Genomic DNA, 12,741 nt, shown 5'->3' with positions numbered 1-12,741 from the left:
TTCTTCTTACATTATTATCGAAATGAAGATCAGCTGGGCTGGCGAAGAACAAGGTTGGGGAGGGGAGCCCCTACAGACCGGTCCTCAGGCTGGCCAGCACAAGACAGGAAAGAAAAGGGGAAAACAAGATAAAAGTATTAAGAAATGCTTCTTGGAAATCAATCTAGAGCTCAGGTAGGGAGGTATGTTTATGTGCTGGGTTGTTGCAAGAAGTGGGTCACAGACTTCCACACATGCTGGCCGGGAAGCCATTTGAATAGCTGTGGTTTGGCTCAGGTTTGCAGACACCCTGCAAGACGCCCTGCTGCCTGCATTCCCTTCTGGAAGCTTCTGCCAGCCTGGAACGGGCGTGACAGGGGCTGAGCCACTCCGACCCTCCTCACTATAGGGCCCAAGCCACCCTGACCCTCCTCCCTATGGGGCTGAGTTTACCTACAACTGGCCATAACTTCAGCCTTGTTTTCTGCTAGGATTATATAGCTTCTGAATTGTCTTCCCTAATCACAAGATTAATACTTTTTATTTAACTAGCTGAATTATTTCAAAGCACATATTTTATTTACAACTGACTTGGTAAAACTTCTATAATTTCTACTTCCCAAGGACAATGCAGGGGAAAGGCCAGGATGTTCAATGACGGTGGCTTTTGTGATCATTTCAGTTCATCTTGGATAGTTTTGCCAATACCAATGTAGCAATTCAGTAAAAAAAACCCAAACAACTAGGATAAAAGAAGAATTTACCAAAGTGCCTAATGACATCCTTTTCCTCCCTAGTCCCTGCCGAGAAACAAAGATAAAATTTGCTGATTCCTTACTTCCCAAAATGAAGACTGAATTAATGGGAAAGCCACAAACTGGCTTCTCATTCTCGTCACACTCCACAACTGCACGTAGCAAAATTATCAGCAAACAGGAGGAAATCCACAGTGGTGCCATTCTGCAGCAACTGCTGGAATTACACTGGGGGTTAACGTGCCCTAAAAATCTAATGATCTCTTTGTTCAGGGTTTACGATCAGTCTTCCCTTTTGTTCCAGAAAAATAAGTCCTCAGTATGCGATGGGGAAGATGTTATCCAGATAGGACTCCAAACTAGTTGCTACAAATACATTCATGGAATAGCAAACAGATTGATGGAATTATTCTGTTTTATTTCAGCAGACTACAAAAGCAAGTTTTTAAATCATCTGTTCTTTTTCTATTATCTTTTTCCAAGACACAGATCTGAAAATGTAGTTCTCAATCCCACTTCAAGGATTATAATTGCAAATGGGAGATTAAAGATAAAAAGACTAATATACCATGTTAGTCAAGAAAGAATATACGCATCTAATAACTCTTTGTTTGTTCCTCACAGTAGTGAGCTGTGATATGACAGAAATATAGGCTCATATATGTACAAAATATATTTTTGTTGAAGTCAAACAAAGTACTGATCTAAAGATAAATTTTTTAATACTCAATAAAGGCTCTTGTGTGCAGCTGTTGACCCTAATTCTATGTAGAATTTCATCACTCTGAAAAATCTCCCTCCTATTTCAGAGTACCACCTTTTTCCACTTCCAAGTTTTCACATGATATCCATTGAAACCATCCAGACCTTGCCCTGTAACACACATGTATAGGGGTATCGGCATTAACACTGGGTGTTTTAAATTTTTTATGGGCTTCCGTTAACGACTGATTTAGAACAACACAAATACCAGTAATATTATGTGCAGGTATAATGTTTTGCTGAAAATAAATACAATTTCTGATATCTAGAACAACTAAATGTCCTCCAAAACCATCATTAATTAAGCCCAGAGACACAAAATGTAACCTATAGCTGGTAATCAAATAGAAAAAAAATCTTTAAAATCTCTGTTATTGCTAGTATCATTAGTTCAAAAGCATTGTCAAACTTATTAATATTTAATGCATTTTTTCAACTCCATCACGTTTCAGCTTCTGTATTACAGAGCAGATATTTGAGACATTGTTCCCCTGATTTGGTGAATGGCCATGAGGATCCATCCTGGAACATTTGTAACCTCTGGCAAGACCTTCTGACTTAGCTAAAATGTCTAATTCTATTAGCCAAACGGGCTGTGGGGTGATTAACCTGTATTTGTGGCCCAGCTACCACAGGCTGAGGACAGCATACCACCCTGACTCAGTAGTTTTATATTCCCTTTGGCCACAAAAGCTCATCCTTGATGTCAGTGTTTACGCTGTTCAAATCCCTATATTTATAAGTAATTTTTTTTTTTCAATGGACATTTAATCTTGCACACTTGGATTTTAACTATGGGATCTATATACTAAACTTGAATCCACACTTCTGGTGTTTGGTGTTTTTCAAGCTTCTTCATAAACTATAGACCTGGAGAGAGCACTTTGTGCACCTACAACCATTCATAACATGTGCTCCAGTAAGTACATCTCTAGCTTGACAAGGTAGGAACTGCTGTGTAATGCTTAACAGCTGCTGTGCTGCTATAAATTTGGCTGTTATACTTCCTTTCTTTATCATTAGTTTGTGATGACTAGTGCTGTATGTGAGATATGGGGTTTTTATATCCAGTGTTTTAAAATATCTTTGTTTTTTAATAGGCAATAAACATTTCCTCCTTGGAATGCAAAAACTCATTCCAACGGAGGACAAAACAAAGCAAGTTCAAGGTACCTCAGAAAGCAGGGTCTGACGTTTCATTAAATATTTTTGCTTTTTCTACCTATTTCTAGGTGTTTTGAGTTCAGTACCAGGATATGAATTCTGCTGTGTTTACTGGACTTTTTAATTCATTTCATGACAGGATATAGACCATAGCTCCAGGTCACCTGGAATTACAGATATTTCACCTGTCTAAACTTTGGGCTGTAGTTTTCTTCCCGCTTGTCTTTGTTTCCTCTTTAATTTTAATAGTTTCACACTAACAAGATTATTAGTTGTTCTTGATGGACGCTTCAGATAAAGAACACAATTACATTGTATGTTGTTATAATTACTTTATGTTCTCCTAAATACGAAGGTTTGGGTTTTTTTATCAAGAATTGTTTAATTATCAAGCTACCTCCAGACATCTAATTAAGCAAAATTTCTTGAACCATATCTTTCTCAAAGAAAGTCTGATTTTAACATGCTTCTCCACAGTGAATTACAACTATAATGTACATAATTTCATGTAACTAGAGCTATTCCTTCAAGAGAAATAGAGAGGGGAAAACATGTATATGTGAGTAAAAAGTTTCAATCCATAAATCAGCTTTTCTTCTCTGTCTTCTTTTCATGGGAAAAAAATAATTCCATCTGCTAGCAAGACCGCTGCTTGATTAACTTTGCTTGAGCCTGGGACTGTGCTTGGGATAACTTGTAGTATCTTTCACATAAGGAGGATAAAGAAGTAATGCCATCAAATCTTTCCCCCTTGGTCTCATGACAATCATCCTCCCAGATGAATTAGTCTAATTCTCTTTACGAATGGCATACACTGTTATTCTATCTTTTTTTTTTTTTTTTAAAACTGCTTAATCTGAATGCCCTGTGCTTTTAATGCTTAAATCATAGGATATTGTCTAGTTTGCGAACATGGTGTCTCTTATTGCATCTCCATATATTTTTCAGACCCCAGGGATGTCTAGAATCCAAGTTTATGTAAAACAGGGTAATCTTAAAAACCTTTGTTCTGCATTAGAGGACTTCATATATTTAGAAGTATGGTGTGGAAGGCAGATGAATATATATTAGGAAAGTTCCTTGTCCCCCCATCTAACCATTTAATCAGATATTACAGTCTAAAGATTGTAATCACTCTTTTATTTATAACTGCTGGGTTATTGGCTTTTATTAAGAAGAATGCATGACTGACCTCTCCAATACTGCTGTTGAAAATCTCATTAACTCAGGTTTAGTAGGATTATATAATTTCAGTGTATATTATGCATTCTCCTCTGTGCCATGCCCATTCTAATAGCACATAGATCTCTTCCAGCATCTCAAGTTTGGGATTTAGCCTAGAGCTGTAAAGGTTCAACATTTTACCACTGGAAGTCTGCCCCTTGTAAGTCAAGATAAGGGTCATTACATTGGAATTCAACCACCTACTCTATAAGGAAGGGTGACAAGTAAATTTACCCCTTGTGACAACATTGTTTGGTTTCATTTGGTTTGGTTTCAGTCTGAGTCAGACAATACTCAAACTTTTTTAGCAAAGAGCCTTTGATACCTAGCACCTACTCAGAGAAATCAACATCTCTGCAACTTCATTGCTATCAGCAAAGAATGTCCGGATTAAAGTATTCTGCAGTCTGTGATCAACAACGTCAGGGCTGAATCACCAGATTTTGTTGTAGAAACAGAGGATGCTTACTCTAGACAGAATGTTCCAAGAAAAAATGGTGTTTGGGGCAAACCGTGCAGGATTTTTCCCATACACATTTTTAATGACTGCATAGGCTGCTCCAATGACATGGAAAGATATCCAAGTTCTTAACAAGATAGTTCAGAATAAATATCTGAATATGTGAATAACTAAATAAATATCATATTAGTATTACTGTCCAAATAGGAATGTATTTGAAAGCACATCTTTTATTCAGTCAGAAAAATCTTTGACTTATCAGAGTTCTGGCACTCTGGAGCAATTCTGATAAATAGTGAGAGTTAGTTGCATTTTATGATATATATCCAATATAGGTTGTTTGAAAATACTAGTGTGAATAAATTATCTATATCTTTCAGACATTTTAACACAGTTTTTTGACTCTTTGCAAAGAGATTTAGAAGTCGTTCAGAGCAGTGTCCACCTACGACCATAGGCTTGAAAAAGAGGACTCTAACGCAAAGTAATGTCATGTCAAATGGATCACTTGGCTAAGGGATTTGAGAAAATGGCAACACACCTTTGTGCCTGGGCAAAGTTTATCTCTGTATTTCTTCAAACAAAAAGACTTAGTATTTAGAAAAGATTAATTTAAGCCTTCTTTAACATGCAGCTCATTTAAGAATTCAGCCATTTGTTGTTATGTTTCTAGTTATTATTTAATAGCAGTTGTGGAAAATCCACTAGTGACTCACCGAAAAGACCTCTGCTTTCATATGTCTGTGAAACACCTTACTCTTCATTCCTTAGGTAAACAAGATGGAGGAGCTCCCTGCCTCAAGTCTCTCTCCATGTTTTAATCTAAAAATACTGTCTGATTTTCAGACTCAGACTTGAGTCATAGTTTTATATCACTCAAACAACCATCAACCAATTCTTATCAAATCACAGGAGGACACTTTCAATTCTCTTAGTTTAAGTGAGCACAATAATAATTAACCCTGCACAACTGCGTGTTAGCTTTGGCAACCTAATTACTCATTTTATGTTCCCAGGCATTTTATAACTCTCATATACATGGTGCTTACTCACACATCTAAATTCCATAATGAGAGAATTGAGGACAGCACATTTTGAACACTTTGTCCTCTTACGAAGGCTTTGTAGACAGCATTTTCAAGAAGTTTTTAGCCAGTCACTTTGACTTTTTTTTAACCTTCTCAAATGAATGTGCTAAGCATATGAATAAATAGAGTGCCTGGCACAGAATTTAAAGGGAGAAACCTACCAAAAATGTATGAATTTTGGGTGGTCAACTTGATATCTATTTCTAGCCAGAATACCAACACACTGTGACTACATACAGATTGGATTGGGAAACCATTAGCAGTGGATACTCTTTTGTCAGATTTGTTAGTTGAAGAATTAATCTGAAAACTTCATTTGAACATCATGCACTAGAATTTGGACTTTCAAATCTGTGACTGTCTTTAATGAGTTTGCTGATATTACTGGTCTGTAAATTAATATTTATTGATGAACTCACCAATATTTTTAGTATCTGCCTCTGTATACATATCATTGAATTGTCATTGACCTGGATGCGAGGACTAAACTGAGGTGCTTAACAAACTGCCAGAAATTAATGCACTGAAATTGACAGATAATGTTTAAATTTGGGACGAACCTTTCTCAATTTTACCATAGGCCTTGCAAGAAACTGCTTGGTTAGGTAATAGATATATATGGGAATTAATCATCTAATGCTTGTGAAAGACTTTGAAGATAGAAGACTAATTTTTAGAATTTTATTGTTGATTCACTACTATGAAGTCTGAGAAAACTCAGAGCTAAAAAAATATTTTAGGCAAATATTTTGTTCACCAAAAAATATGGTTTTAGTGCGCCTGAAAATATTCATGAATCTGAACTGGAGGAATTAACATGATGCAGGCTAGACCCACAAAAGTCAGCACACTGAGAGGAGTGTGCTAAGTGTTGTTTCTCAGTAGCTCAGATCTTAAGATGCTTAGGTTCCTGCTGAAAGACCTTCCAATGACTTACTTGATCAATAACAACCATCATTCAAAGAATTGTAGAAAAACAGGTTAATTTAGGTTGGAAGGGACATTAAGAGGTCATTTGGGCAACCCCTCGCTCAATACAGGTTTAATTAGACCTTGTTGCTTACAGACTTGACTATTTGAATTTTTAACACCTCCAAGGATGAAGATCCAAAACCTCTCTGGGCAGCTCATTCAAATAATCTAAAAATGCTGTCTGATATTTTACCTCCCTCATGATAAAGAATTTAAATGGAGCTAAATGGAATTTTTGATGTTCCAGTTTGCATTCATTGCCTCTTGTCCTTTCTCTGTGCACGTCCAAGAAGAGTCTGTCTCCATCTTATCTATGTTTTCTTGTCAGCTACTTGTAGATACCAATAAGGTTTCCCCTTTTGCTTTCTCTTCTCCAGCATGAACAAACCCATCTTTCTCAGCCTTTCCTCCTATGTCCTGTGCTCCAGCCCCTGACCATCTTGGAAGCCTCTTCCATGTACTAGGGAGTCCAAACCTGGACACACTACTCCAGATGTGGTCTCACAAGTGCCAAACAGCAGGGATGACCACTTTCCTGGATCTCATGGCTGTACTTACTACCCACAGTTTTAAAACAGATTTTCTACTTCTAACAAGAAAGACAACCACAAAAAACTTCAGATCAAATAATTATTTTTAAAAATTTGTTTCTTGTTGAACAAAAATATCAGTTATTCACACAACTTTAGAAAAAGCCCACACATTTATCCTGTGAACAGCACATCGTATATCCTATAATTTAACTTATAATTTGTTTACCCACATGGGGTTTTTTGTCATGTCAGCTTTGAATGGGAAATTAATCTTTTCTTCCTGTTATTTATTCTTTTCTTGTAAATCATAATGAAGCAATGCAGCTAAAATTGCACAATAAGGTAAAACCATCCTTATGTTTTGATAATGTCAGAGGACAGCGTGCACTTCTAGAGTAGTTTTTTGCTACCACTAAGGTAGTAATAGCAAAAATCTACAGTCATGTCAACTTTGATTCTGTTAAGTTATTTCACATTCTTTTTGCCTTTTGGATTTGGCAGATAAACAGCATATTGTATAAGACCAAGAGTGAACTCTACGAGAGTAAATCTTCACTCAGAAATCAATGGCTCAATATGCTGTGGGAGCCAAAAGAAGTCAGCAAAGCGCTGGCCATCATCAGGATAAATGCTGAAAACATGAATTATGGAGAGCATAATTTTGCCACTGTATAGAACCGTCCTGTGTCCAGTTCTTCAGTGCTTCATGCAGTTTTGGTCTCCAAATCTCAGAGAGGATATAATGACAGTGAAGAAAGTACCCCAAAAGGCAATTTAATAAGTGAATGGACTAGCTACCAAATTAGGAAGTTAGAGAAGATCAAGAATTTTATATAACTAAGATTTTCAGAATTGTGAAGCTGAATGATAGGCTGAATATAAAGCTGTTACATACCAAATCCTACAGTATTAGAACTAGAGAGTGTTGAAGCAGGCTTGCAGGATTCTGATTTAAGACAGAGAAATTAAAACATCTCTTACAGAGTGGTAAGTGAATATTGGAACTTGCTGTTACAGAAGATTATGGAAGCAGCCAGCATCAGTCAAAAACTCATTAGATTAATTTTCTCCCTAGATATTGTCTCTTATTACCATGCTAAGAGACAGAATACTGAGCTAGATGGGTCATTTGTATGTTAAATGGAGAAACTGAAGCAATTCAGCAAAAGTGAATGAAAGTATTTGTACTTTATGGTACAATCAGAGTTTTGTGCTCTGGGAATTAGGTACTCCATGAAACAGGCTTAAAAACTGGATTGATTCCTTCTCACACAAAGGCAGGGGGATTCGGGCCTTTAGTACAGCAACAAGGGCATTCATCTGGGATGTGGGTGGACCTGAAGTTCCTACTTTACTAGATGCATGAATGCAAAATTTTGTCTCCTAGTCAAATTTCCTAATAGCCAAAAGTAGATCTGTCATGTTGTAAAATCCTCTTCAGTCAGAAGACTTCCAGTTTCTTTAAGGCAACTGGATTAATACTATATAGAAGCAACACTCACTCTTTTTGTCCAGGTGTAATTCAGAAGTAGATTCACGTGATGTTTCCTAAATAAAAAGGGTAAAAAATGTTTATTTCAGAGTTACTTGAATAGTTTCAAATAATTCTTTATAGAAAGGAAACCTTCAGAGAAAATCTTGATGTTTCATAATATTTTGCTAAGTTTTTTAGACAAAGCTAAAAGATATTTCTAAAGAAAACAAAAATACGTAAACCTTCTTTCTGACCATGTATCTAAGCTTGAAATTTAAACCATCTTCTTATATGATAATAGTAAAAACATTTTTCATAGTTTTCTATGACAATTTTGAATAGATTTTATGAATATTTTGCACTGAAAGGAAATAAAGCAATAGCAAAACTTAATGCAAAAGCTCTGTGAAACTTCCAGTGAACATTTGTCATGGTTTGCTTTCAGTCAGGGAATTTCTATTTTATATGGTAAGGGAACTAAAGGATATATGGCACCAGATTTTTTATTAACTTGAAAGATTCTGACACAACTATGGGCATATATTTTCTAACCTGGTTATATAATAAATTGTACTTAACATCTGGCTAGTGAAAAGTGGACTGAACAGACTGGAGGACACTGAAACTTTAGGATTATGTGACTTAAAATCTTCCCAAGACTTTGGTCTGACTGTCTCATGGTCATGCTGACATTGTGATCACTTTCAGCACAAAAGCTGGCAAAGAGAAGATGCTCTGACCATTTTAAAATACTCAGGTATAGAATTTATTCTAATGTAAGCCTTATGTAATTTTTAGTCAGTTTTTTAATGGTTACGAATCTGCAGGTATGGAGCATCACACAGTAATTCTCATTTTTGAGACACATGAATATTGTTTGCGTTTGTGTGCATTCTTTTACTCAGGTAACGTTTCTTTCTTTTTCTAGATCTTGCAATAAACAGAACCATGCCTGCCCATCTGGAGCAAATACGTGCTGATGACTCCCAGTAGCCTCTAGTCTTCCACTAGTGCACCCTCAATTGCTGGGAGAGAGAGCAGGAAATTTAGGGTGATTAAACAACTCTGAGCCTTTATTGGGAGGTTAATTACTGGTCTAAGTCATGGAATGGTAAATACCTTTTAAGACGTATACATAGTTAACACAGTGGGAGTGATTTGAAGAAGCTGTTTAATATGCCTGGTGTTTGTGAAACATCTGAACATAGTTAACTGTAGAGATGGGCAAAAAGTAGCTGCCTGTACTGGATTTTAGACAAAAATCCAACTGATTTAGCACAACCCTTTGGTAACAAGTATGACTGCCTTCAGATAATATTCATTAGGACAATGAAATCAAACCAATAAGCCACTGTATGCAGTCTTTGGATGGCTAAAGTCTACATGGAAATCAACAGCAATGGGTCACAGAAAATGACTGAGCATCTATTATCTGTAAAAAGCAATTTTTTGTTGTGATGTTTTAAATCTAGCTAAACTAGCTAAAGCAGTGACTTCTCTGCTGTATTTTCCTTAATTGTTTTAGACATGTAAATTCCTGTAGGATTCTTACTCAGGTATTGACTAATAACCAGAGAAGTTTTCAGCAGGGGTGAAAATACCAGTCTGATTTTTTTCCCCTCTGGTGCTCTTTAGCAAGTAAGGACTTGCATATTTTACTGTGTCTGTGAAGAGTCCACAACATATAATGGTTAGCCTGTGTCTTGGGAAAAGGCAGATTTCAATATATATCTAGCTGAAAACTAACTCTGCATTAATATGTTGTTTTTTGGCAGGTATTGACAATAAAAATGAACTATTTTTATTCAGATATTTGGCAGCAGTTTTAAAAAAGCACTGTAAAGAGAGACACAGAGAGAGGGAATGCAGCAAATAAATCACTAAAAAAAGTAATTGAACACTGTGAAATAGGAAGCTCCATAGGAAACTTATAGGATTATTCAGCACTGGTGCAGTCACATCTGCTGTACTGTGTTCAGTTCTGGGCTTGCCAGAACAAAGCGGGCATGGACATACTGGAGAGAGCCCAACAAAGTGCCATGAAGATGACTAAGGGACTGGAGCATCTCTTCTATGAGGAAAGGCTGGGTGAGCTGGGACTTTTCAGCCTGGAGAAGAGAAGGCTCAGGGGGGATCTTATCAATGTATATAAATACCTGAAGGGAGGGTGTAAAGAGAATGGAGCCAGGCTCTTTTCACTGGTACCCAGTGACAGGACCAGAGGCAATGGGCACAAACCAAAACACAGAAGGTTCCCTCTGAACATCAGGAAAGACTTTTTGTACTGAGGGTGACCGGACTCCCTCACAAGTTACCCACGGAAGTGGTGGAGTCTCCATCCTTGGAGCTATTAAAAAACCATCCCTCTGATCATTCTTATCCTGGGCAACTGTCTCTAGGTGGCCCTGCTTGAGCAAGGGAGTTGGATAAGGTGACCTCCAGGGGTCCCTTCCAAACTCTAAGCTATTGAAGTTTAGTTTCTCAGCCTGAATATAAACAACTATTTCTAACAAAGGTCACAGCCTTGACAAGTATTCTTCTGTTAACCAATTATATTTCTAATTTTACTTTTCTATAATCCTTTAACCCCAATAACAGTTTGAACTACTAGCAGTTGGTCTTTATCACTGCAGTGAATCAAAGCACACTAATGGCTGAGAAACAGGAAGAAGTGAAAGATGCCACTTCTTGGTATTTGCTGGTACAGAAAAGAAAATCTTGAATGCCAAGGCTAGGAAACACAATTGGAACTTTTCAGCAGATGTAAGAACAGAGATATTGTGATGAGAAATTAATTTCTAAGGACTTGTAAAAAACAGCTGCAGAAATTCCTCCCTTTCATTCTCATTTCATCCTACAGAGACAGTGTTCCAAATGCTCAGTGCTTAAAGCCACATGACAGGGAAACCAGGGACTCTGTGGGAGAAAACTTCATCATCTTTTCCCCAACCCATGTATTTGCAATTGAAGGCTGGTCATTGTGTGCTAGGTGTTGTGAAAAAGAGGAATGGAAGCTGTTATTGTTTTCTGAAAGTGAATACAGAGGGGCACCTACACAGCAGAGGCCAGGGTGAAAATGGTAGAATGTCAGAGAATGGCAAGAGAAATGAGAAAATCTGTAGTAATGGCCAAAAATGCTCTGTTAACATTATTTGCATAGTGCACTGTTAGTGTGCAAGGTATGTTATTGCATGAGATAGGCTAATAAGATGTTCAAAATATTGAAATTACATATCTAGGGAACTTAAGTCTGAATCACATTAGAGTTAAATTGCATTTGCAAACTGTATTGGCTGGTTAATTTTTCTGTATCTGTTTCTGACCAGTATTTCACAAGAACTGAAGATCCATTAACGTCATGAGGACATTAAGCAATAAATTGAACATGAGAATTCACTAAAGGTAGATTTCAAATGATAGCCAACATTTGGAACCCTGTTTGTTTGTTTGTTTTACCAAGACTAATTCATACTCAAAAACCTGTAATGTATGGAACTTGAATATGCCTTAAGTGTCACACATAAGTATACTTACTAAAATGTTTTCAAAATATCGAATTTTGATATTTTGTTGCTGATATTAATGTATAGAATCACAGAATAGCTCAGCCTGGAAAAGACCTCAGGAGGTCTCTGGTCCAACCTCCTCCTCACAGCAGGGTCAGCTCTGAGGTCAGACCAGGCTGCTGAGGGCTCAGGGCTTCACACAGTCGGGGCTGAAAACCTCCAAGGACGGAGACTGCACAACCCCTATGGGCACCCAGTGCCACTACCCAGCTGTCCTCATGGGGAAAAGATTTCTACTTATATCCAGGCTGAACATCTCTTGTTTCAGTTAATGCCCACTGTCTCTCACCCTCTTGCCCTCTGCTGCAGTGACATGCCTGGCTCCAGCTCCTCAAAGACCTCCCCATGGGCACTGGGGGCTGTGTTAGGTCCTTCTGAGGCCGTCTCTGATCCAGGCTGAACAAGCTCAGCTCTTCCAGCCTTTCCTCACAGGGCAGGTGCTCCAGCCCCCACCATCTTGATGGCCTCCAATGAATTTGATTCATATTGGGGAGTGAGTTTTTAATTAAATGTATGGCCACCTTTATATTATATTTCTTTGTAATGGAAAAAGATGAGGTTTATCTTAAATCCCCCTTCAGTAATCTCTTACCAGTAATTCAAACCTTAATTTTAAACTTACCACTTGCTTGTAGTACTTCCTATAAAACTGTATGCATCAGACATCTAGTTTTTTCCCCCTTATTCTCAAGAGTTTTTGCAATAGAGTTGAGAAACTGCTTTTTTAAAAAGCCCAGCTGTATAAACATGAATGTGGTTGGCAA

Source organism: Phalacrocorax aristotelis, chromosome 1 (genome assembly GCF_949628215.1).
Source record: "Phalacrocorax aristotelis chromosome 1, bGulAri2.1, whole genome shotgun sequence".
Classification (NCBI taxonomy): Eukaryota; Metazoa; Chordata; class Aves; order Suliformes; family Phalacrocoracidae; genus Phalacrocorax; species Phalacrocorax aristotelis.
The sequence above is the reverse complement of the archived record's forward strand: the minus strand, read 5'-3'. Positions refer to the sequence as shown.